General features: G+C 41.8%; 1 protein-coding gene across 3 annotated transcripts in view; it reads right to left on the bottom strand.

Moving 5' to 3' along the window:
- The window catches only part of vdr0 (vitamin D receptor), a 79,514-nt gene that overhangs the window by 50,926 nt on the left and 4,757 nt on the right, over nucleotides 1-23,831 (bottom strand). Inside the window, exon 1 of one of the 3 annotated variants that reach the window (XM_014146372.2) lies at nucleotides 18,956-19,020. The exons of the other annotated variants lie outside the window; for them this stretch is intronic. The gene's annotated coding sequence lies outside the window, so the exon portion shown is untranslated. Of the gene's footprint in view, nucleotides 1-18,955; nucleotides 19,021-23,831 lie in introns of those variants that run through there. 3 annotated transcript variants of the gene reach the window in all.

Below are 23,831 nucleotides of genomic sequence, written 5' to 3' on the forward strand. Positions count from 1 at the left end.
TTTTGTGAACGTTTATCGTGAGTAATTTAGTAAATTCACCGGCAGTGTTCGGTGGGAATGCTAGTCACATGCTAATGTAAAAAGCTGGTTTTTGATTTAAATATGAACTTGATTGAACAAAACATGCATGTATTGTATAACATAATGTCCTAGGGTTGTCATCTGATGAAGATCAAAGGTTAGTGCTGCATTTAGCTGTGGTTTGGGTTTATGTGACATTATATGCTAGCTTGAAAAATGGGTGTCTGATTATTTCTGGCTGGGTACTCTGCTGACATAATCTAATGTTTTGCTTTCATTGTAAAGCCTTTTTGAAATCGGACAGTGTGGTTAGATTAACGAGAGTCTTGTCTTTAAAATGGTGTAAAATAGTCATATGTTTGAACATTTTTTGCATTTGAGGTTTTTGAATAACGCGCCACGGGATTACACTGGCTGTTACGTAGGTGGGACAATTTGGTGCCACCTACCCTAGAGAGGTTAAGGAATCACTACAGACCCGGGTTCGATCCCAGGCTGTGTCACAAATGGCCCAGGGTTGTCTGGGTTAGGCCGGCTGGGAATTCCTTGCCCATTCACACTCTAGCGACTCATGGTGGTCCAGGTGCCTGCAAGCTAACTTCGGTCGCCAGTTGGACTGAGTTTCCTCCAACACATTGATGCGTCTGGCTTTCGGATTAAGCGAGCAGTGTGTCAAGAAGCAGAGCGGCTTGGCAGCATTGTGTTTTGTAGGATTCATGGCTCTTGAACTTTGCCTTGCCCGAGCCCGTAGGGGAGTTTCAGTAATGGGACAAGACTGTATTGGGGAGAAAGCAAGTGAACTAAAGAGGCGAAATAATTACAATTTAGCATTAACACTGGAGTGATAGATGTGCAGTTGATGATGTGCAGGTAGAGATACTGGGGTGCAAAAGGGCAAGAGGAGAAGTAACAATATGGAGATTGGCTGTGTACAGGTAGTGATCTGTAAGCTGCTCTGACAGCTGATGCTTAAACTTAGAGAGGGAGATTTTTACAATTCATTCCAGTCATTGGCAGCAGAGAACTGGAAGGAAAGGCAGCCAAAGGAAGTGTTGGCTTTGGGGATGACCAGTGAAATATACCTGCTGGAGCGTGTGCTACGGATGGGTGTTGCTATGGTGACCAGTGAGCTGAGATAAGGCGGGGCTTTACCTAGCAAAGACTTAGGTGACCTGGAGCCAGTGGGTTTGGCGACGAATATGTAGTGTTGCTCCTTGTTCAGCAACGTTTTGTAGCAAACGAGTATCATGAAATTCATGCACCAAAAACAGGGCACACTGACAGTCAGGAGCAAGAGTGAAAATGTGTGTTTTTGGGGGGGGGGGGCTATTTTCATTATTTTTATTTAACTAGGCAAGTGAGTTAAGAACAAATTCTCATTTACTATGACAGCCTAGGAACAGTGGGTTAACTGCCTTGTTCAGGGGCAGAACGACAGATTTTTACCTCGTCAGCTCAGGGATTCAATCTTGCAACCTTTCGGTTACTGGCCCAACACTCTAACCAGCCGCCAGTGACCGTGGTCATTTGACTGACAAATCACCGTCATCCAAAATTCCATGACTGTCACAGCCCTAGGCAGACAGGGGTAGAGTTTGTTGCACTTTAGTAACCGTCTGGGCCAAGACATCAGAGGTGGTTACAAAAACAAACAAGGGAAAGTTAATCAAATAAATGTGGGTTTAACCAAACAAAGTTGTGGCTGCACTCAGCAGTCTACAACAGATGCTGCCCCCATGGAGCAAACCAAACGGTCATGCCTCTAATGCTTTACCACCATCAGGCCCCCCGAACCCCTTAGTTCCAACTGTCAAATCACCCTCAATATCTCCATGTTGTCATTGATTGCAACCATACTGATCTCATGAACACTGGCCTCCAAAACATACTTAACACAATCCATCCCAAAAGATTAAGCTTTAAACTTAAACCATCCACATCAGACTACTGTTAGGCAGAAAATGTGACCTATTTAGATAGCATTTTGTGAGCTAAGGTGAGCTGGTATTTTTGTGTGGTGGGGAGGCCAAAAGCACAGGATAACCTCAACAGGTAGGCCTATGCAACTCTATCCCATCTTCTGTTCCGACCAGGAACAGTCAGAAGGCAACATGTTTATCCTCCATTTTGTCCACATCTGAATGAACAGATACTGGCAATGAAATTGAGGAAAGCAGTTTCAGGCTTAGACAGTCATATGTGGGTACCTAAACACAAGAAACGTATCAGCAGAGTGCACCCACAAAGTAGGCATGCTAGACTACAAAACAACAAATCAGCACATCCAAATAACGCCCACACAAATGCATAAGCTAGGCCAGCCTATACCTTCATTGAGTCATGCAGATTCTTGCCTCCCGACTCATTCACCTGACTCGTTGTCTCGTAGACAAAGTGTGAAGGACGGCTAATTAATTCCATCGTAATTGCTGCAAATGCTGTTGTTGAAAGTAATGATGGCAACATTACCTTAAGTATCACCACTAATGATCATGGGAGCACTGTGATGAGTGCTCCGGTCTACGCAGCCAAGCATGTAGACCCTCCCCCCAGGCAAGGGTGACGATCAACCAAGAAAACTGTTTCTCTCTGCCTTGTGCCATTGACTGAAGGAGTGGTGTGCTAGGAGATTGCCTAGCTAAATGATGAAATCAGTCTGATAACAATCAAAACAAAGATCGATATGAAGCTCTCATCGAAATGATCTCAGATTTGCCAGTGCAGCTCACTTGAAGGAATTTCATTAGCAACTCATTAATTTTCCTAAAAGGATGAAATAGAAACAAGAGTAGGGATAGGAAAATGTGGAAGAAAAAAAAGATCTTGGAAGAAAGTGTAGAAAAAAGTTAAGTGGTCATGCAAATGGTAGTACTAAGTGTACCATACCTCACTAGCATACAGGCTAGCATAGGAATAGGTATCAGGGCAGAGCGGGTCACCTTAGTCATCCAAAGCCCCTCCTTCCTACTCTCCATCCTCTACTCCTTATGCACCATATCCACAGATCACATGACATTTACAATGCCTTCAGAAAACATTCAGACCCTTGACTTTTTTCACATTTTGTTACATTACAGCCTTATTCAAAAAAATGGACTAAATAGTCTACAACCTACACACAATACCCCATAATGACAAAGCGAAAACAGGTTTAGACATTTTTGCAAATGTATTAAAAATAAAAACAAACACCTTATTTACAAGTATTCAGACCCTTTATTATAATACTCGAAATTGTGCTCAGGTGCATCTGGTTTACATAGAGTTTCTACAACTTGATTGGAGTCCACCTGTGGTAAATTCAATTGACTGGACATGATTTGGAAAGGCACACACACACAAACACGTCTAGATAAGGTCCCACAGTTGACAGTGCATGTCAGAGCAAAAACTAAGCCACAAGGTCGAAGGAATTGTCCACAGAGCTCCGAGACAGGATTTTGTAGAGGCACAGATCAGGGGAAGGGTACCAAAAAATGTCTGCAGCATTGAAGGTCCCCAAGAACACAGTGGCCTCCATCATTCTTAAATGGAAGAAGTTTGGTGGTTCCAATCAGACCATTATAGTAAAGTGGCCAGACGGAAGCCACTCCTCAGTAAAAGGCGCATGACAGACCACTTGGAGTTTGCCAAAAGGCACCTAAAGGACTGACCATGAAACAACATTCTCTGGTCTGATGAAACCAAGATTTGGCCTGAATGCCAAGCCTCACGTCTGGAGTAGAGGTTGACCGATTAATCGGAATGGCCGATTTCAAGTTTTCATAAGTCGGTAATCTGCATTTTTGGATGCCGATTATATTGCAATCCACAAGGAGACTGCGTGGCAGGTTGACCACCTGGTAGGCAAATGCAGGCAGCAAGGAGCCATGGTAAGTTGCTAGCTAGCATTAAACTTACCTTATAAAAAAAATTACAAAAATCTTAACATAATCACTAGTTAACTACACTGTGTGAAGAACATTTCTTCCTAACAAAGACAGTAAATCATTTGCCAGAATTTTACATAATTCTGACATAACATTGAAGGTTGTGCAATGTAACAGCAATATTTAGACTTAGGGTTGCCACCAGTTCGATAAAATACGGAACGGTTCCATATTTCACTGAAAGAATAAACGTTTTGTTTTCAAAATGATCGTTTCCGGATTTGACCACATTAATGACCTAAGGCTCGTATTGCTGTGTTTATTATATTATAATTAAGTCTGATTTGATATAGCAGTCTGAGCGGTGGTAGGCAGCAGCAGGCTCATAAGCATTCATTCAAACAGCACTTCCCTGCGTTTGCCAGCAGCTCTTCGCAATGCTTGAAGCACAGCGCTGTTTATGACTTCAAGCCCATCAACTCCCGAGATTAGGCTGGCAATACTACAGTGCCTATAAGAATATCCAAATAGTCGGGGCCTCCCGGGTGGCTCAGTGGCCTAAGGCACTGTATCGCAGTGCTAGCTGTGCCACCAGAGATTCTGGTTGGGACTGAAGCTCTGCCGCAGCCGGCCGCGACCGGGAGGCCCATGGGGCGGCGCACAATTGGCCCAGCGTCTTCCGGGTGAGGGATGGTTTGGCCGGCAGGGATATCCTTGTCTCATCGCACACTAGCGACTCCTGGGGCGGGCCGGGCGCAGTGCACGGTGTTGTTTCCTCCGACACATTGGTGCGGCTGGCTTCCGGGTTTGATGTGCGTTGTGTCAAGAAGCAGTGCGGCTAGGTTGGGTTGTGATTTGGAGGACGCTCTCGACCTTTGCCTCTCCCAAGTCCGTACAGAAGTTGCAGCGATGAGACAAGACAGTAGACACTACCAATTGGATACCACGAAATAGGGAGAAAAATAAAATAAATAAATAAATAAACATCCAATAGTCAAAAGCTATATGAAATACAAAATGGTATAGAGAGAAAATCCTTTAATAACTACAACCTAAAACCTTATTAACTGGGAATATTTTAGACTCATGTTCAAAGGAACAACCAGCTTTCAAATGCTCTCATGTTCTGAGCAAGGAACATAAACGTTAGCTTTTTTACATGACACGTATTGCACTTACTTTCTTATATATATATATATAAAAAAATGAAACGCCTTTTTTTGGTCCTCCAATGAAATCGGTATCGGCGTTGGGGAAAAAAAAAAAAAATAATATATACAAAAAAATAAAAAAATACAACAAAAAAAAAAATTTGGTCGACCTCTAGTCTGGAGGAAACCTGGCACCATCCCTAGGGTGAAGCATGGTGGTGGCGGCATCATGCTCTAGGGATGTTTTTCAGCAGCAGGGACAAGGAGACTAGTCAGGATCGAGGGAAAGATGAACAGAGCAAAGTACAGAGAGATCATTGATGAAGTCCTGAGAGCTCTGGAGCAGGTTCTTAGACCGGGGTGAAGGTTCACCTTCCTAACAGGACAACGACCCTAAGCATACAGCCAAAACAACACAGGAGTGGCTTCAGGACAAGTCTCTGAATGTCCTTGAGTGGCCCAGCCACAGCCCTGACTTAAACCCAATCTAACATCTCTGGAGAAACCTGCAATTGCTGTGCAGTGATGCTCCTCATCCAACCTGACAGCTTGAGAGGATCTGCAGAGAAGCATGGGAGAAACTCCCCAAATACAGGTGTGCCACGCTTGTAGCGTCTTACCAAAGACTCGCGTCTGTATTCACTGCCAATGGTACGTCAACAAAGTACTGAGTAAAGGGTCAGAATACTTATGTAAACGTGAGTTCAGTTTTATTTTAATGACAAAGCAAAAAACTGTTTTTTAGAAAATGTATTATGGGGTAATGTGTAGATTGAGGTGAAAAAACGATTTCATCCATTTTAGAATAAGGCTGTAAGGTAACACAATTTGGAAAAAGTCAAAGGGTCTGAATACTTTCCGAACGCACTGTACATATCAGAGCACCGATCGCTTTACTTACTTCATAGCGTTTCTATCAGATAAAGCCAGCAGGCATTAGCCTATATATCAAACAGCTTGGAAAACGTTACGACAGGGAGCGATTCAGGTCAGTGAGTGGTATGCTGGGTAATTATGGGGCAATTCCACAGTAAGATTGACAGACTCAGATCTTTCACTTTAAAATGTTTGTCTAACAAAATCCAATGATTGCCAAGTTAAGCCATACAACTCAATGGAAATTGTAAAAATTAAGCATTGTGCATAGAGTTACAGGTTCTTTGACTTTGCAATCATTGGTTTTTGTTTGACAGATTTTAAAGTGAACAATCTGAGTCTCAGTGTCACTCTATAACGGTGGAATTGCCCTATGGTATCACACACCAGAAAACTTCAAGCGTGAGAGTAGTATGATTTATAGCCAATCAGCTAACTAATCAGAAACTTTTGTTAATCCAAATTGCGATCAATGTTTAGGCTATGCATATCAGAGTGTCTAGCCATGTCGTACTGGCAGTGTACAGTAGGTTTGGTAAAGGGGCAAAAAGGCCACACTCTTTCTTCATGTACTTTTTGGAAGGAAATGGTTGTGATTGGTAGTCCAGATAAAAAGCTGTTCCGGGCAGTTTAAAAATGGTGAAAAGTAGCACCCTAGAGGCAGAGAGCTCCTCGAGGCCCAGGGAGACAAAATGTATACAGGCTCCCCGCCGAGCCTCAGTCCCCACCATCGCCAATTTGACACCCCTTGACCTTCGATCTGAACGCACTGAGATGAACGGCAGGACAACTTTAAAGGAAAAACCTGCACTCGCTGAAATATTTGTTTTAAATGTATTTTTTTAGCAGCAGAGGTGAGAAGAAACTGGCGCATTTAGGCGGCAGCCTTCGTAAACGCTGGTGAAGGATACTGCCAAAACCTCTCAATTTTGTCTTACCTCTGCTGCTAAAAAAAATTAATTAAAATCTAAATAATATTTGTGAGCCCAGGTTTTTCCCTTTTTCATGTATATTCCTTTAGAACCCAGCACCTGAAGATCTTTTGTCACAACAGACATTTGAGCTGAACGCAATCTTTTTATGAACAGGACAAGGCATCTTCAGTGTTTCCCATATTTCATTTAGCAACAGCGAGCTGCTAAAATCTTTATAAGCCTTGTGACAATTGTGACATGGATTGTGTAACGTGTGCCATTCAGCGGGTGAATGGGCAAGACAAAAGATTTAAGTGCCTTTGAACATAGTATGGTAGTAGGTGCCACGGGCACCGATTTGTGTCAAGAACTGCAACGCTGCTGGGTTTGACACTCCCCAGTTTCCCATGTGTATCAAGAACAGTCCACAACCCAAAGGACATCCAGGCAAATGGAGTCAACATGGGCCAGCCTGCCTGTGGAATGCTTTAAACACCTTGTAGAATCCAAGCCACAACGAATTGAAGATATTCTGCAGGCAAAGGGGGGTGGAACTGAATATTAGGAAGGTGTTCCTAATGTTTGGTATACTCAGCAGTTACAGTGCATTCAGAAAGTATTCAGACCTCTTGACTTTTTCTACATTGCTATGTTACAGCCTTACTCTAAAATTGAACACATTTACACACAATACCACATCATCACAAAGCAAAAACAGGTGTTTACAAATGTTTGAAAATGTATAAATGTAGCCCAATTTGTAAGTCGCTCTGGATAAGAGCGTCTGCTAAATGACGTAAATGTAAAATGTAATGTATAAAAATTTACTAATATCACATTTACATAAATATTCATACCCTGAACTAAGTACTTTTTTGAAGCACCTTAGGCAGCAATTACAACCCTGAGTCTTCTTGGGTATGACGCTACAAGCTTGGCACACCTGTATTTGGAGAGTTTCTCCCATGCTTCTCTGCAGATCTTCTCAAGGTCTGTCAGGTTGGATCGGGAGCTTCGCTTCACAGCTATTTTCTGGCTTGTCCACAGATGTTCGATCAGGTTCAAGTCCGGGCTCTGGCTGGGCCACTAGGACATTCACAGACTTGTCCCAAAGCCACTCCTGCGTTGTTTTGGCTGTGTGCTTAGGGTCCTTGTCCTGTTGGAAAGTAAACCATCGCCCCCCCCCAGTCAGAGTTCTCTGGAGCAGGTTTTCATCAAGGACTTTTCTCCATCTTTCCCCTCGATCCTGACTAGTCTCCCTGTCATTATGGGGTATTGTGTGTAGATTGAATTGTTATTTAATCAATTTTAGAATAAAGCTGTAACGTAACAAGGATGTAACGTGCACACACAGAGAGCCTTTAGAAATTATTCTTATTCCACATGTTACAGCTTGAATTCAAAATGGAAAAAATAGATTGTCATTATGGGTATTGTCACCCATCTCCACACAAAGTGAAAACATATTTTTAGAAATGTTTGCAAATGTATTGAAAATGAAAGAAATCTAATTTACAAGTATTCACACCCGAGTCAATACTTTATAGAAGCACGTTTGGCGGTGATTACAGCGTTGAGTCGTATTGGGTAGGTCTGTATCAGCTTTGCACATCTGGATTTGGGAATTTTCTCCCATTCTTTCTTGCAGATTTTCTCAAGCTCTGGTAAGTTAGATGAGGAGTGGCAGTGAACCGCAATCTTCAAGTCTTTCCACAGATTATCAAATGGGATTCAAGTCCGGGCTTTGGCTGGGCCACTCAAGGACTTTCACATTCTAGTTCTGAAGCGATTCCAGCGTTGCTTTGGCTGTATGCTTGGGGGCATTGGCAGGACAATGTTTTTATTTTATTTTTTTCATTTATGATGATTGGTACCCGTTATCACAAACCAGTACTAATTACACTGATTTTAATTGCGGGAGAAAAGATTCAACTTTATTTAAAACACAGATTCACAGCCCTACTGTAGCCTTGAGGGAAAAATGTAAAGGGTTGAAGTGGGACAGGGAACTTCAGAGACAAAAAGCTAAGCGCCGGTCTCCGAGGAGAGGGGAAAAACAAGACAGCCTACAAACCAAGGATCTATAAAGTCCTGTGATCTAAGTGGCTCTAAACCTTGAGGAACTCGGGTGTGCCACCAATCCCTTCCTAATCTTGCTATATATTTTTTTACTCCACAGGAATGCCTGTGGAATTTTGACTTGGGACGTACGTCAGTAAAATGTTCAGCCGACTAACCGACCCTCATTAACCAGTCAACAAATGGTTACATTTTTCCCAAACAGTAAAATGACGAGACCAACAGAAAATACTATGCATGCATACAAGGAACTGACATTGGGTGACGCACTGATAGCCTATGCACTCTAATGGAGAATGGGAGGTGAGCTTTAATTACGAGTTGAGAAATAAAAAGTAAGCCATTACAGTTTAACACACGGTTGCATTTAGAATTGCTATGTTGCACAAAGATTGTGCTTATAAAAGCATGTTTCACTCCAGTACCAGCTGACAGGTAATGAAAATATACGCACCAATTTAAACTAAATTACGCAAATTAACCTATAGACGATAAGCATAACCAGTCAAATGTAATTTCGGCGGCTAACCGATTATCGGTTATCATCCCTACTTGGGAGCACTAGCGCCGCACAGATAATACATTATAAAAATAAAAAAAACGGCACACGTTTATATCTGCGAAATTTTACTTTGTCTGAAAATCCATTAGCACAGGCAAGTCTGATTAGGTATACCACAGCCTCTGCCTGTGGTTGCACCTTCACAATACAGAAAACCACTCGTCTGTAGCTCAAGCCATTCAAAACAAAAAAAAAATACCCATTTTACTGGAGCTACATTTTCAGCACAAAAGAAATAATGGCATAATAAAGAATAGTGGGGATATGACAGCAGCCACCAATTGTCAATTATTTATTTGTTGGATACCACGACGAATGTCTGTTTCCAGGCGGCGTCATGGTCACGTTTCTTAGTCATCAAAATGATGGTGTAACACATGATCGATGAAGCATTACCATGACATGGTTTCTCCAAAGAAAGGTATCCCATACATCTGATCAGCTCTCCATATACACGCTCTTTCCACCGAATGCTCCACATACACACAGGATTGAAATGAATGCTTCCAGCTCATCAATAGACAGATCCCAGGCAGTGTCTCAGCCACAGTAGTTCCTGATGTGCTGTAGCATTGTCCATCTCACATAAACAATGAAAGCTGGTGAATGCATTGCTGATGGTTTTTTGCTTAAGAAGTGTAGGGCCTGACATTTTGTGCTGATAATTGTCCCGTAGCATTGTCACCGGCTTGTTCTATCCAAATGGTGCCGTCCCTTCCCCTCTCACCGTTTCATTTGGGTGGTGGAGCGGGCCCCTGCTCAGTGTGCACCATTCTGGCTTTTTTGTGCTTCAAGCTGAAGCCCAGAATCAGAAGAATAAATCAGCGATGTCATGATTCATTTCTTTCCAAATAACCGAGTCGTTTCATTCAGATCTTGTAGCAGCGCTAACCTAGCATGTGCATCCATTCGTCTTGGTCTTCTTGACATGGTAAATTGCGCACGCTCTCACTGTGTACTCCAAGTAGGCCAGAGTAGACTGATAAGACTGCTTGGATTTGGTGGACTGATATAGGGTACATACCATTTTGAGATTATAATTAGAAAATGAAAATACAACAATGGCCCGCCATGTTCTTTATTCACAATTGGTGATTACATAACTATGCATTTTTCACATCCCCTCGCTCATCAACTCACCCATCATACTTTACTTCATTCATTTCATCTGTTGAGATACATAAATTAAATTAGTGACGGTATAGTTTAGGTTCAGTTGAGGCAATTTGGGAGAAGGCGCAGATCGGCCCTACTGTCGGGAAGCGGGGCAACGAGGGGAAACCATAAAAAAAAAAAAACATACCCTCCTAAAACTTGTTATAACTCCAGTTCTGTTTGTGATATTAACATTTAAACAGCATGTTGAAATATTTAGGAAAAGTCAAGGACAGAGGGGGTCATGACTTTAAAAATTGCAGAGAAAATGTTTATAATCATGAGCAGTCAGAATGACTGCTTTAGCGGTTCTAGTGTTAAAGGACTACACAAATTAACCATCATGAGTATAAGAAACTATGAAAATATTTCTAATAAACCCTATTTAAATCTTTTTTTAATTCTTAGAAAATAGATGATTTGCAGTATGTCTCACTTTGTAGAGTTCACCTAATATTAACCCTTCCTGGAGTCACGTGTCCAAACCCACATCTTCAGCAGACAGACACCACCACTCCATCTGCTCAGGGATTCACGCAACCCTGGCATCAATTAATGATAAAAAAAAAAATAGAATTGGAAAAAAGGTTTACATGCAACAAAGAAAATGACTCATCCGTTTAAGAAAAAAAAAAAATAAAATACAGGCTGTTCAAGAAACTGACAGCGAGGAAGAGCGTGAGTGAGCGGGTGAGTAGACAATCATGCCAGCTCAAATGCAGCCCACAGCTGAAGTCAGGGGAGGATATTTATAGCAAAACATAGAAGAGGGCAAGTGGGGAAAGCACATAGATGCCACTAATTCAAGACCCACTTGCTGCACTTACCACACTTGACTAGGACAGCAGAAAAAGACCTCACACACAGCAAGAGTCAGAGTTCATTACTGTACAGTGTGGGAGGTACCTGCAGGAAAAGCTACTCTGCTCCCCCCAGACAAGCCCCAGACTACACATACACAGTGGTGGATCCGACCACTGCTGCCTGCCATGGAGACAAATAGTTCTCCATCACAAAGGAATTAAAATCAGATTGATCAATCATAATTTAAAAAAAAAATCATAAATCAGGTCACAGTAAAACATTTGTTTGAACAGTGAATATCTGATTGCAAAATCTGGTACACCACCTCTATCCAACAGAAGTGTAAACAAGGCCTTTTGACAAAATGGGCACAGCAGCACACAGCTACATTGTCCCTCCAGTCCAGATAGAGAAACATCCAGCTCCTATATTCCTCAGCCAGGCATGAGTCGCTCCCACATGAAACCTACGTGAGGGAGGAAAAAAAACAACCAAGTCCATATGGGGAAAATAATGAGAGAGAGCAGGAGAGGCAGTTCCGAAAATCATTACCTCACTCTTATTTGGTGTTGGCTTAGTTTGTTTCTCCCTCCCGCCCTCACTCAGGGAAACGACTGATTGCCTGTGTTAATGCAGCAGCAGTGCACAGGAGAAAAAGGCACAGTTTTGTTGGCTCTTGGCTGGTACTGCAATGGGGGGGGGAAGTGTGCTGCTGCCTGCCATCACATCATCCACTACTACTGCACCACCATTACACTACTGCTGTAGCCTACATCTCCTAAAGGTGACCAGGCCCAGCTGGCACACAGGACAGAGTTATGAGTGCAGATCCATTGAAGGATTTAAATTCCTGGCAAAGGGGAATTAAAGGAGTAGTTTACTATTTTACAAAATGTTAGATGGTTCCTCGCCCTAAAAGTAGGCTATGAGCCAGAAGAAATTCTACTCCATAGTTTAGTTCTTTAAACCGCCACTACAATATTCAGCTAAAAATCTAAATCGCAGTGATGGGGGCCTGATATCACCTGTGACCACAATCGCTGGAAATCAACTTCATATTTGGTTTGATGTTACTTAAAATTGTGATTTGGCCATTTTAAAGCTTCAATATGTCAACCTGACCAAATTCACATAGAAATTAGTGTTATAGATCTGTTACGTGCACTATTTCTATGCTTCCCGTTCTTAAGTTTAGTTTTTGCATCTTTTACACCAGCTTCAAACCACTGAAAAAAACTAAATATTTTTTGTTATGGAAAACATACTTCACAGCGGTTTAGATTAGAGGTCGACTGATTATGATTTTTCAACACCGATACTGATTTATTGGAGAACCCCCCAAAAAAAGCCGATACTGATTAAATCGGCCGATTCTTTTCTGCATTTGTAATAATGACAATTAGAACAATACTGAATGAACACTTATTTTAACTTAATATAATACATCAATAAAATCAATTTAGCCTCAAATAAATAATGAAACATGTTCAATTTGGTTTAAATAATGCAAAAACAAAGTGTTGGAGAAGAAAGTAAAAGTGCAATATGTGCCATGTAAGAAAGCTAACGTTTAAGTTCCTTGCTCAGAACATGAGAAAGCTGGTGGTTCCTTTTAACATGAGTCTTCAATATCCCCAGGTAAGAAGTTTTAGGTTGTAGTCATTATAGGACTGTTTCTCTCTATACAATTTGTATTTCATATACGCACTTTAGTATTGCCAGTGTAACAGTATAGCTTCTGTCACTCTCCTCGCCCCTACCTGGGCTCGAACCAGGAACACATCGACAACAGCCACCCTCGAAGCTTCGTTACCCATCGCTCCACAAAAGCCGTGGCCCTTGCAGAGCAAGAGGAACAACTACTCCAAGTCTCAGAGCGAGTGACGTTTGAAACGCTATTAGCGCTCACCCCGATAACTAGCTAGCCATTTCACATCGGTTACACCAGCCTAATCTTGGGAGTTGATAGGCTTGAAGTCATAAACAGCTCAATGCATGAAGCACAGCGAAGAGCTGCTGGCAAACGCACAAAAGTGCTGTTTGAATGAATGCTTACGAGCCTGCTGCTGCCTACCATCGCTCAGTCAGACTGCTCTATCAAATCATAGACTTAATTATAACATAATAACACACAGAAATACGAGCCTTTGGTCATTAATATGGTCGAATCCAGAAACTATCATCTTGAAAACAATACTTTTATTCTTTCAGTGAAATACGGAACCGTTCCACTACTGTGCATGCCTACCACTCAAAGAAGCAAGTCCCTCAGATCTTAGACCAGTCAGTCAATTCACTTTTGTTAGTCAGTATGACTTGACTACAACTAAGGATGTGACAATTGGACAATCTTTAAGACACCTTCCCTGATTGTCCATTAAAATGCAAATAAAATAAATCCTAGAAATCCAGAAATTCACAATGCAGCTGCGCTGCTGCCTGCAATGGCTTGGGTCCAGCGGAGGCTGAGGGGAGGACGGCTCATAATAAAACGGCAGGAACGGAGCAAATGGCATGGCATCAAACCAGCGGCGTAGCCACGGGTAGGCCTGGGTGTTTGATCTCAGGCCTACTCCAAAAAAGTTATTATTCTTCAATATACATTTATATTGGTATTTTATTACATTTTTAAAAGAAATGCATGTGAGATTTATTTTCTATGGGTAATTTTAATATAAATGTAATAGTCCGCGACAATCAAGTTGGCTTCCAACTATTGGTTACATTTAAAATAAAATCATATAGTGGTTTACCTGAACAACGTGGATAAACTTTGTAGCGCATAAGCTAGCAAGCTCTACCACGCTAGCTTACTCGAATTGACTCACCAGCTGAGGTCATTTAGTGGTTCTAGCAATGGCAAACCAAATGTTGATCGCTAGGTTTTTCAAAAAAAGACACCTGGAGGAAAAAGAGTGTGCCAGAAAATAATTTGGATCAATCTACCGATATCTTCCAGAACGAGACATTAACAGGTGGCGCCAGGATAGAAACAACCGCAAACGCCATCACAACCGCCAATGCCATGTTGAGCCAGGCATGCTTGCCTACCCCACTGTCTCCACTCGTTCTTGATGCTGCAGGTGGGGGTGAACCTGCAGTAGGTCCACCAACAAATTTGTCTGCCGTTGATGAACCAGCCTGTCAACCAAAGCTAGCAAAGTTCCCTTCAAGTATGATAAATCACGCTGCTTCTCTTCAAGGTGGTATGACCAGTTTGTGTGGATTGAGTATAGTAAAGCAAAAGATGCAATTTATTGTAAGTTTTGTAGTCACTTTCCTGGGGCAAATGTCAAATTCAGATTTGTACGAGATGTATTTAAAAACTGGAAACTCCCAAGAAATGCTTGCTGCAAGCACAAGAATAGCAAATTACATGCTAGTGCCCTTGCAAAATTTGAATCCTACAAGGCGACCCATGAGCCTAGAAGTCGTGGGACTGTGTTAAACCAAATACATGGTGATGCAAACATGGATTTTATAGAACAAAACTGTGCACATGTTAAAGTGGTCACAGATATTGTTCTAATGTGTGCAAAGAAGGATATTCCACTCAGAGGGCATAGAGAAACCAGAGGCAATCAACAAAGGTAACTTTTTAGAAATCTTCAATTTCATCTCAAAGTATGACTCAGAAATACAAAAACAGGCTTAATGAGCCATCTCACAATGCCACGGTTATGAGCCATGAAATTCAGAATGAGTTGCTGGAGTGTGAAGCATCATTGTCACTGTGCAGGATAAAAGATTAAGTTCATTCTGCCCCTTCCACGTATTTTGCCATACAAGCAGATGAATATAAAAGAACAATCTAAACGATAACTTATTGCTGTGTGCATCTGATACATTCATGCTGGAATGATTAAAGAAAGAGCTGTTGGGTTTATGGAAACCGCTGATTTGTCTGCACAAGGAATTTCTCGGAAAATACTTGAAGTGTTTCAACCCCTGGAGTTGGATCCCACTCTGTGTGTGGGTTTTTGTTTCGATGGTGCTTCAGTCATGTCAGGGAACAAGTCCTACTAAAGCAAACATTTAAGCAAGCGGAATATGTGCATTGCAACTCCCACCGTTTGAATTTGGTTCTGTGCACCGCGGCAAGTGTTGGGACATGTCAGTAGTTTTTTTGACACAATAAACCAGCTACACACATTTATGAGTGGATCCCACTGACATGCTCTATTCATAGAAGTACAAAAAGAGTTGCATCCCGATAGACCATGTATCAAGCTAGAAAGATCCACAGATGTACGTTGGCGTTCAAAATCAGGGTCTGTGAGTAAAGTGCTTTTAGAGGTTCTTGCAGATTTTTCAGAGGCTTGTGGAAAAACCAAATTAGAAGCCGATGCCCTCTTACAACAAATCCAGAACAATACGTTTTTATTCCCGTTAGTCACCTTTCGCAAAATGTTTCACACTAGTGATTTTGCAACGAAGGGATTACAAAGCTCTACATTATCTGTGACGGACTGTATTGGTTTAATTGAAATCCTCAAAAGCAGCTTTTCAACGTTCAGAGATTGATAAAGTTCAAGCTAAGTCTCCCCCGAGTTAACTGAAGAGATGATGATTAAGCATGATATTAGTAATTGGGATGTGAGCGCGTCACAGCAGCGAAAACTGCCTGTAAAATTGGCAGACAGTGTAGTCACAACTTCATTAGGGAAAACATCCAGCATCAAGAGTGACAGTAACCTGAGGCAACTTTGGAACAATATTCTAGACAGACAGATTACTGAGTTAAACTCAAGATTTCAAGAAGACACATATGGGATCATGCAAGCGCAGTCTCCTTTTCCAAAGAATCCCAAACCTGCGGCCTTAAAGAGCAGCTGAAGACCATATGCGATCATTATGCAATATCAATTGAGGATGCTGAATTCACTGTTTTTATTCAGCAGTTGAGTCGCAAAACTAACATGGGCAAGAGTGACATTTCCTCCATAATGAGTGTACTTGACAGCTGCCCTGAAGATATTTTCCCTAATATAAACTTTGTTAAGGATCACTGTCATACTTCCAATGACAGCATGCAGTGCGGAGAGACTTTTCTCATCAACAACTAGGATTAAAAAAAATAGTCTTCGCACATCAATGACAAGTGCCCGGCTGAACCACTTCAGTTTGCTGTCTTTTGAGCGTGAACTGACATACATTGGATTATGATGAAATCATCACTATAGTCAACTCAAAGCCTCGCTGTCTGCACCTTGTGATGTAGGTCACGCCTTATGATACGTCTACTAAAAAGGTAAGGTACCTTTTTATAGTACTACTGCCCGCCGTGGTATACATGGTAACATCAAACATAGGCACGTTTGCCCATCGAGATTAAAGTGCGCCTGAAGATCAGTTTTATGTTATTGGCAACTGTCTTATTTTAATATGCTGGGATATGTAATTATTTGTATATGCAACGAGGTTGCGCCAAGTACTATGCACTAGTATAAAATGATTGTATTATGAAATAATATACGGTGCACATCGCAAAATAAATGTAATAAACAAGTAGGGAAAAAAATGCCTATCCACATTTTTCTAGGCCTACCCCCCCCCCCAAAGAATTCTGGCTCCGCCCCTGCATCAAACACATGTTTGATACCATTTCACTTATTCCGCTCCAGCCATTACCACAAGCCCATCCTCCCCAATTAAGGTGCCACGGACTTTCTGGGCTTGGGTCTCATGATGTGTCCCTTTCAGATGGTTAAGCATTGCAACTGTACTAACATTATTGTTGGCCTCTCTCAATTCCACAAAGCAAAGTTTACATTTCCTTCTCATTAAACTGCCATACAGGACTTTGTTGCTGTCGCTTGCCTTTCCTCTGCTATTTTTCCCCAACGGATAACGACGTAGTGGTGGTGAGTTGACTAAAATAATTGATTCCTCAACTCCTTGCATGTCGACTCACATTTCTGAGTGTAAAGATTAGTTTCCGCTAGGAATCGACACCTAAGATTCAGTATTTTTGGAACAGAGGAGACTGTTCTCTGAAGTACGGCAGCTAATCAAACACTTGTATCTTTCATAAGAGAGAGAAAGAGGCACAGTATAGGCCCCCAGCTAGACAGTCAGAGCTGTGCACTAGGCCTATTGATAGGCAATCAAAAGCTGTATCTTGCAATGTAATGCTTTATCTCACAATTTCTTAGCTTGCAATGTATCGCAACTTCAGTAGAGTAGGGCCTAGCATTAATGAATAGGCAAGGATATTCTACACACAACATACACTTGCATCAGAAGAGAAAGAGCAGGGGTGTAATCGTTCAACTAAAATGAGTTTCTATTGGCCAAATTCAGGAAGGTCCCATTTGCACCCATTTAAGAAACGTTTTGTAACATAAATCAGCGTAATGAATACACCCCAGGCGAGCCAGCGCGACAGAGAGAGAGGGGCAGGCCGGGTGTGCATGTGTCTTGGTAATCTGTCTTGCATGCTTTGCAAATTTCACCAAAGTTGCCTAAAGTTAACCTTTTCCGCTCTGGTTTTATTTAAATTACACAACTTTTCCCAGGCCTTTATAGCCTATTGTCTAGTTGGGCTATAACGCGGATAATAATGTTTGCGATAACTGCACTGTGATTTTAATTTTGTGGAGGGGACATTTCAGTTTAGGATTTTCATAACGTTAAGGATACCAATTTCGTTTAAACGTTAACACCCCGCACTACAGCAGTGCAATAAAGATGAGATTACAGACACATTATGCAATAGAGACAATAGCCACCCACAGAACTAAGGTTTCATGGTTTCCTGTGTTAACGAGCAGCATCAAAGAATAAGCATAAATGTCAGATGTCCTTAGTTCTCACAATATTTGCAATCACACATTGTATCCGTTCTCTTTAGGTTTTCCATATGCATTCCAGAGGTACTCAATTTCAATAGTCAACAGCATTTTGTTAAGTCAATAACATCCCTGTGATGAAAGGTGAACACAGGAACGCAGCATGAGCGCAACTGTAGCCTGTGGTGTAGGCAGAAAGGTCACTGAAGCATAGTGGTGTCCGCTTTCACCTCCATACAGGGAACCCCACATACAGCAATCAGACAAATACATCATGCCAGAGGAAACCAAACTAAAAATTATATCTAACTACCCCATTAAGTCACTCTAATGCATGCTGCGTCACTGGGTAATATCTGTCATCTGATCTGACAGAGTTCCTAAGAGAGAGGTAAGCGGGTGTTGGTTTAAAGCATACTATGACTGGCAAACTACAAGCACAGACAAAACAAATCTGACCCGAGAAGACCTCAGAGTGGCCCAAAAAAATAGCACAGAACCACAGAGGCTACTAAGGACAAGAACAACAGGAAAACAAAGATGGAAACCCAGAGCGAGAAAAACATTTCAACAAGCTACCTCATATTACACACCTCTGAGACAGACACCAAAATGAAAATCAGAACCATTCAAAAACAGGAGAGAAGAGGAGACAGGAGTGGAAGGAAAGGGGAAAGAGTGTGGAGAAGAACACTTCAAGCCAAACATGCTCAGTCCTGTTCCATGGGCTTACCCCTGTGTTCTGTATTCACAGAAGATCCACAGGAGTCAGCAGCTCTTCTGTGCAGTAGTGGCGGTGGTGAGGATGAGAGGAGGGGGGGGGTCTGGGGTGCGCATGACTAGGACACAAACAGGAAGGGGAGGGGCTGCAGTGGGGGGCTTGTTGTCTCTCAACCAATCCTATCCAGTGGACTCAGTTTACACCCCATCCCTCCCTGATCCACTCGACCCATGAGCTGCAGAGAGAGGAAGGAGGGGAGCGAGAGAGAGGAGTGGATATCCCCCTTGCGCTGGGCCTCTTTGTGAGGACAACCGGTCAGAGAGCGAGAGCTCAGACCAGAGTCCTTTACAAAACACAGCCCCTCCCTGCTGCTATGCTCTCTCCAAGTCCAGGGATCATACACTGCACAGGACAAAAGCATGTGAATTCCTGCACTGCAAGCCCCAGGGATACACTTTACACAGCAGCACATCAACACTGCCCATTAAGGCTTAATGAGCACTACGAGCAAATGTTATTGTAGCAGTAAAAACATTAAGGTAATGGTAGTTAAACTAGTGTAATCGAGTAGCCAAAAGTAAAAAATCTGAAGTAATCCTTGGTCTCTGGTAACTCTAATTCCATGTTGTATGCACTGTGCAAGGCCTTTACAATTGATCGAGCCACCTACTTAGAAAAAAATGAACACTATGAAAACCTTTTGAAAAAGTCAAAGTCCTCTCCAAGAGCTGTTTTGTGAAAACATAAATTCTTCTCAATGGAGTACTTCAACTTGTCGTTTTCTCTGTCGGCATTGAATGCTAGCACAGGATTAACCAGCCATGTGGCTTCTGTCAACGTGCTTGGAGACTAACAGTGTCAAGGTGTACAGATCAGTCACAGAAAGCCGCCTGGCTTGCCTGTTACAAACATTGGCCGCCCCTGGGGATCTCAAAGCCCCTAAGGCCAAGGCCTAATCACAAAACTATAACATCAGCGATTTTTCTAAAGGCCTGAATTATACCTACACTTATTTTGTTCCATTGCAATTACACTCATGTGGAAACCATTAGCCCCTTTTTCAAAGTAATCCACTACTCAGGCTGCAAGGCTACTGGAGTGTAGTGATTTAACAGTTAAATACTTAGGCGTAAACTGCATCTTCAAGGAAAATAGTGGAAGACAGTGAGGCAAAGGGTAATAATTAATAATTGCATGGGTCTCTACTCATAAAAAAAAAAAAGACAATTTTTATCTTGTTGAATGATCTCCCTCGTGTCACTCATAGCTGGGTGGTCCTACGCAATGCGCAAGGGGCCTTTCAGCACAGCAAGTTATTTGTTTGCAATGTGTGGTTGGGGGAACAACGAATGATACCCATTTAGTTCTGTTTTCAAAGCATGTACACAAAATTTCACAAGCCTTGCCCATATGGGAGCCGTCAAGAGAAAGCCCACCGTCTGTACAGCAACACGTGCACTCACACCACAAGCCAGGGAATTGCTGTAGACCAGCAATAGCCAAGATACTTGGACGTGTTTGTTTATGGTGTTGGAAACATTTCTGCTTGACAGTTTGTACTGCACTTTGAACTAACCAGCTACTAGGGCAGAACTCAAGATGAGCTGGGAACACTTGCCTGAATGGGGCCTATTATGTAAGGCCATATAAAATGCGGAGAACGCGGAAGGAATACAGACAAAATCGTATTCAACAATATTCAAAAATGTATTGACACTGAAGGAATCAACAAAATGTATTGAAAATGTATTAATTTGCCCAAGTTTATCATAAGACATGAACAGAATGCATCAGTGATTTGTATCTCCTGCAACTTTCTAAAGAGACATTGAGAATTCCCCGTTTGGGTATGTGTGGTGCGCGAGTCTACCACTTTGTGTAGCCATTAGCAATGATGCTAATGAAAGTCTTCTGGTAGATGGAAACTCTTTCCCAAAAACCTTCTCAATTATATGTTAACTACAAAGTAGCCTATGCTTACTTGGCAGAATGATATGATTATTTGCCAACTCCACCATCACATAAAATCTCTTTGATAACAACTCTTGCCTACAGTTTGTGGGTAAACAAAGATCATTGGCAGTGCTAAATCTTCTGGCTCTTTCCCTATCGAAGTGAACCTCTTGTTTTGCTCTGGGGAGGTGAGGGGTAAAGGGTTTTATCAGCACCGCCTCAGAAAAGCATGGAGTACCTCACAATCTGACCACATCAAATAGCCCAACCATGCCAGCCAAGATCTCTGCATGGTAATGGCTTCTGAAACAATACAGTGACTCCCAACGTAATATGGCCATCAGCCACAAAAAGTACCGTAGACAAAGTCTCTTTTCACAAAGGTACGAGATTTAGCCTATGGGTTAATGGTGCTAAAAACAAAACGTCAAATTTACCCATACATCAGACCACAAATAAGGCCAGACTACAACATTTAGGAACAGTCTGAGCTGCAGAGAACACTGACAGAATCCAGACATTAAAATTAATGTGTTTAACTTTCATTGAAATCAACTAAATGTATTAACGTATTAGAAAATGCATTACATTTGCCAAAGTTAAACATAAGACAAAATGCAAAAGCACAGGAATGCCTGTCTGTGTGTGGTGCGTGCGCATGTCAACATGTGTAGCTGTTAGCGACAATGCTAACGATAACCATCTTCTGATTCAGATGGAAAGGCTTTCCCAAAACCTTCTCAATTAAATGTGAACTACAAACAAGCCTATGAATCCAGTGGCCATTTGTTTTGCAAACTCTGCAATCACATGAGGGTTACTGAAACAATAGTCTCTTGCTGGTATACACTTCCATTAAAAGAGTAACTACTCAAAATAAACATTTTATATTTTTCCCAGACCTCAAAAGTAGTCTTTGGTTTAAGCAAGTGTTGTTTTTTTTATTAAACAAGTGATTGACAGTAAAAAACCTGAAGCAACAAAACAGAGAGAACAGAATTTTGGGGGGAAATAAATTAAATGAACCACTCAGGCAAAAAAAGCTAATAGTCTGGCAAGGTTATGAACACTGCCATGTTACTAGAAATGTGTCCGCAACAGAGAATGTCTATCGAGTCACATACAGGAGGATATAACGTTACCCACAGTTTTTTAGTGAGTAGGGTTACATGCACACAATAATGAGTATTGTGGATAGTCAGATTGAAAGGTTGCTGAGTCGCCTTTTTTAATCTAATATTCAGTATCTCCAGAATCAAACCAGTGTCTGTGTGTGAAAACGGCACATTTGTAAGTTGTAGGAAGAAAAAAATAAATCAAGTGCGTCAAGTCATTTTCAAACAGATTTGCAGTGATATGGGGGAAAAAAATACCCTCCCTAATTGCAGGTTTTGAAAATCATTGTTTCTCTTACTTTTAAAGACTTGAAATATAATTAACATAATTTTAAAAATCCATCTGTTTAAGATAGGTTGCACATTTTGGGGAATATTCAGAAGTGGAAACTTTACAGAGAATATATGCAATTCATATTAAGATACCATTTAAAATGTAGAGGTTTTTATATCATATGGAGACAGAAACCTTTTACCTTACTATAAGTAGACATAATTGCAAATGATTAAATCATTCCAATAGAAAAAAAAAAACATTTAGTTACAAACTGAACTTTAAATGAGTTGACACTTCACATGGGAAGATTTCACTGAACAACAAAAAGGGAATACTGATAAGGGAATAATGATCCATCGCATCTCCCAAAAACATTTAACATACATCTGTAAAATTATAGTCCAGAAACTAAAGCTTTGGTTGTGTTCCTCTCTTCTCCCTGGACCTCCTCAATGTCCACCTCTTGAACATCAGACTGTGAGGCCTCATCTTCCAACCTTGTTGAGGATGGCTCGTTGTCAGGCTCAAAAAGCCTCAAAATTGCCCGGATGGCCACCAATTTTTCAACACTAGTATTGGTCAGACTGTTGTGTGCTTTGGTGTGTGTGTTCCCAAAAAAGGACCAGTTGCGCTCTGAGGCGGGTGATGTTGGTGGGATTTGGAGGATGATGGAGGCAAAAGAGAAAAGAGCCTCAGATCAACAAAGTCCCTGCCACCAGGTGGCTGATGAGATATGTTGGCACGACTCCCATATTGCATCTCCATCCCAAAGCCCTTGCTTGGAAGTGTAGTTCGCCAGACGCTTTTTGATGCATTTCAGAACTGCCGTATCCTCTGCTTGGAGCAACACTGAACTGGGCAGGGCAGTACAGATTTATTCTCTTACATCTGCAAGCAGTCTGAACATCACAGGATGGCATTGTCTCCCTCAATCCGTGCAATGGCTACTGCTATAGGTTTCAGGAGTTTCAGGCTGCTTACCACTCTCTCCCAAAATACATTATCCAGGAGGATCCTCTTGATGGGGCTGTCCATATGGGCAGACTGTAATATGGCCATTCCATGGAGACTCCTTCCCCTCAAGGAGACTGTCAAACATGATGACAACACAACCCAACGGGTGTTGCTGGGCAGCTTCAATGTGGTGCTCTTATTCTTCTCACTTTGCTTGGTGAGGTAGATTGCTGCTATAACTTGATGACCCTTCACATACCTAACCATTTCCTTGGATCTCTTGTAGAGTGTATCCATTGTTTTCAGTGCCATGATGTCCTTGAGAATCAGAATCAATGCATGAGCAGCACAGCCAATGGGTGTGATGTGAGGGTAGGTCTCCTCCACTTTCGACCAAGCGGCCTTCATGTTCGCAGCATTGTCTGTCACCAGTGCAAATACCTTCTGTGTTCCAAGGTCATTGATGACTTCCTTCAGCTCATCTGCAATGTAGGGACTGGTGTGTCTGTTGTCCCTTATGTCTGTACTCTTGTAGAATACTGGTTCAGGGGTGGAGATGTAGTTACTTATTCCTTGCCCACGAATATTC

Source organism: Salmo salar, chromosome ssa15 (assembly GCF_905237065.1).
Source record: "Salmo salar chromosome ssa15, Ssal_v3.1, whole genome shotgun sequence".
Lineage (NCBI taxonomy): Eukaryota > Metazoa > Chordata > Actinopteri > Salmoniformes > Salmonidae > Salmo > Salmo salar.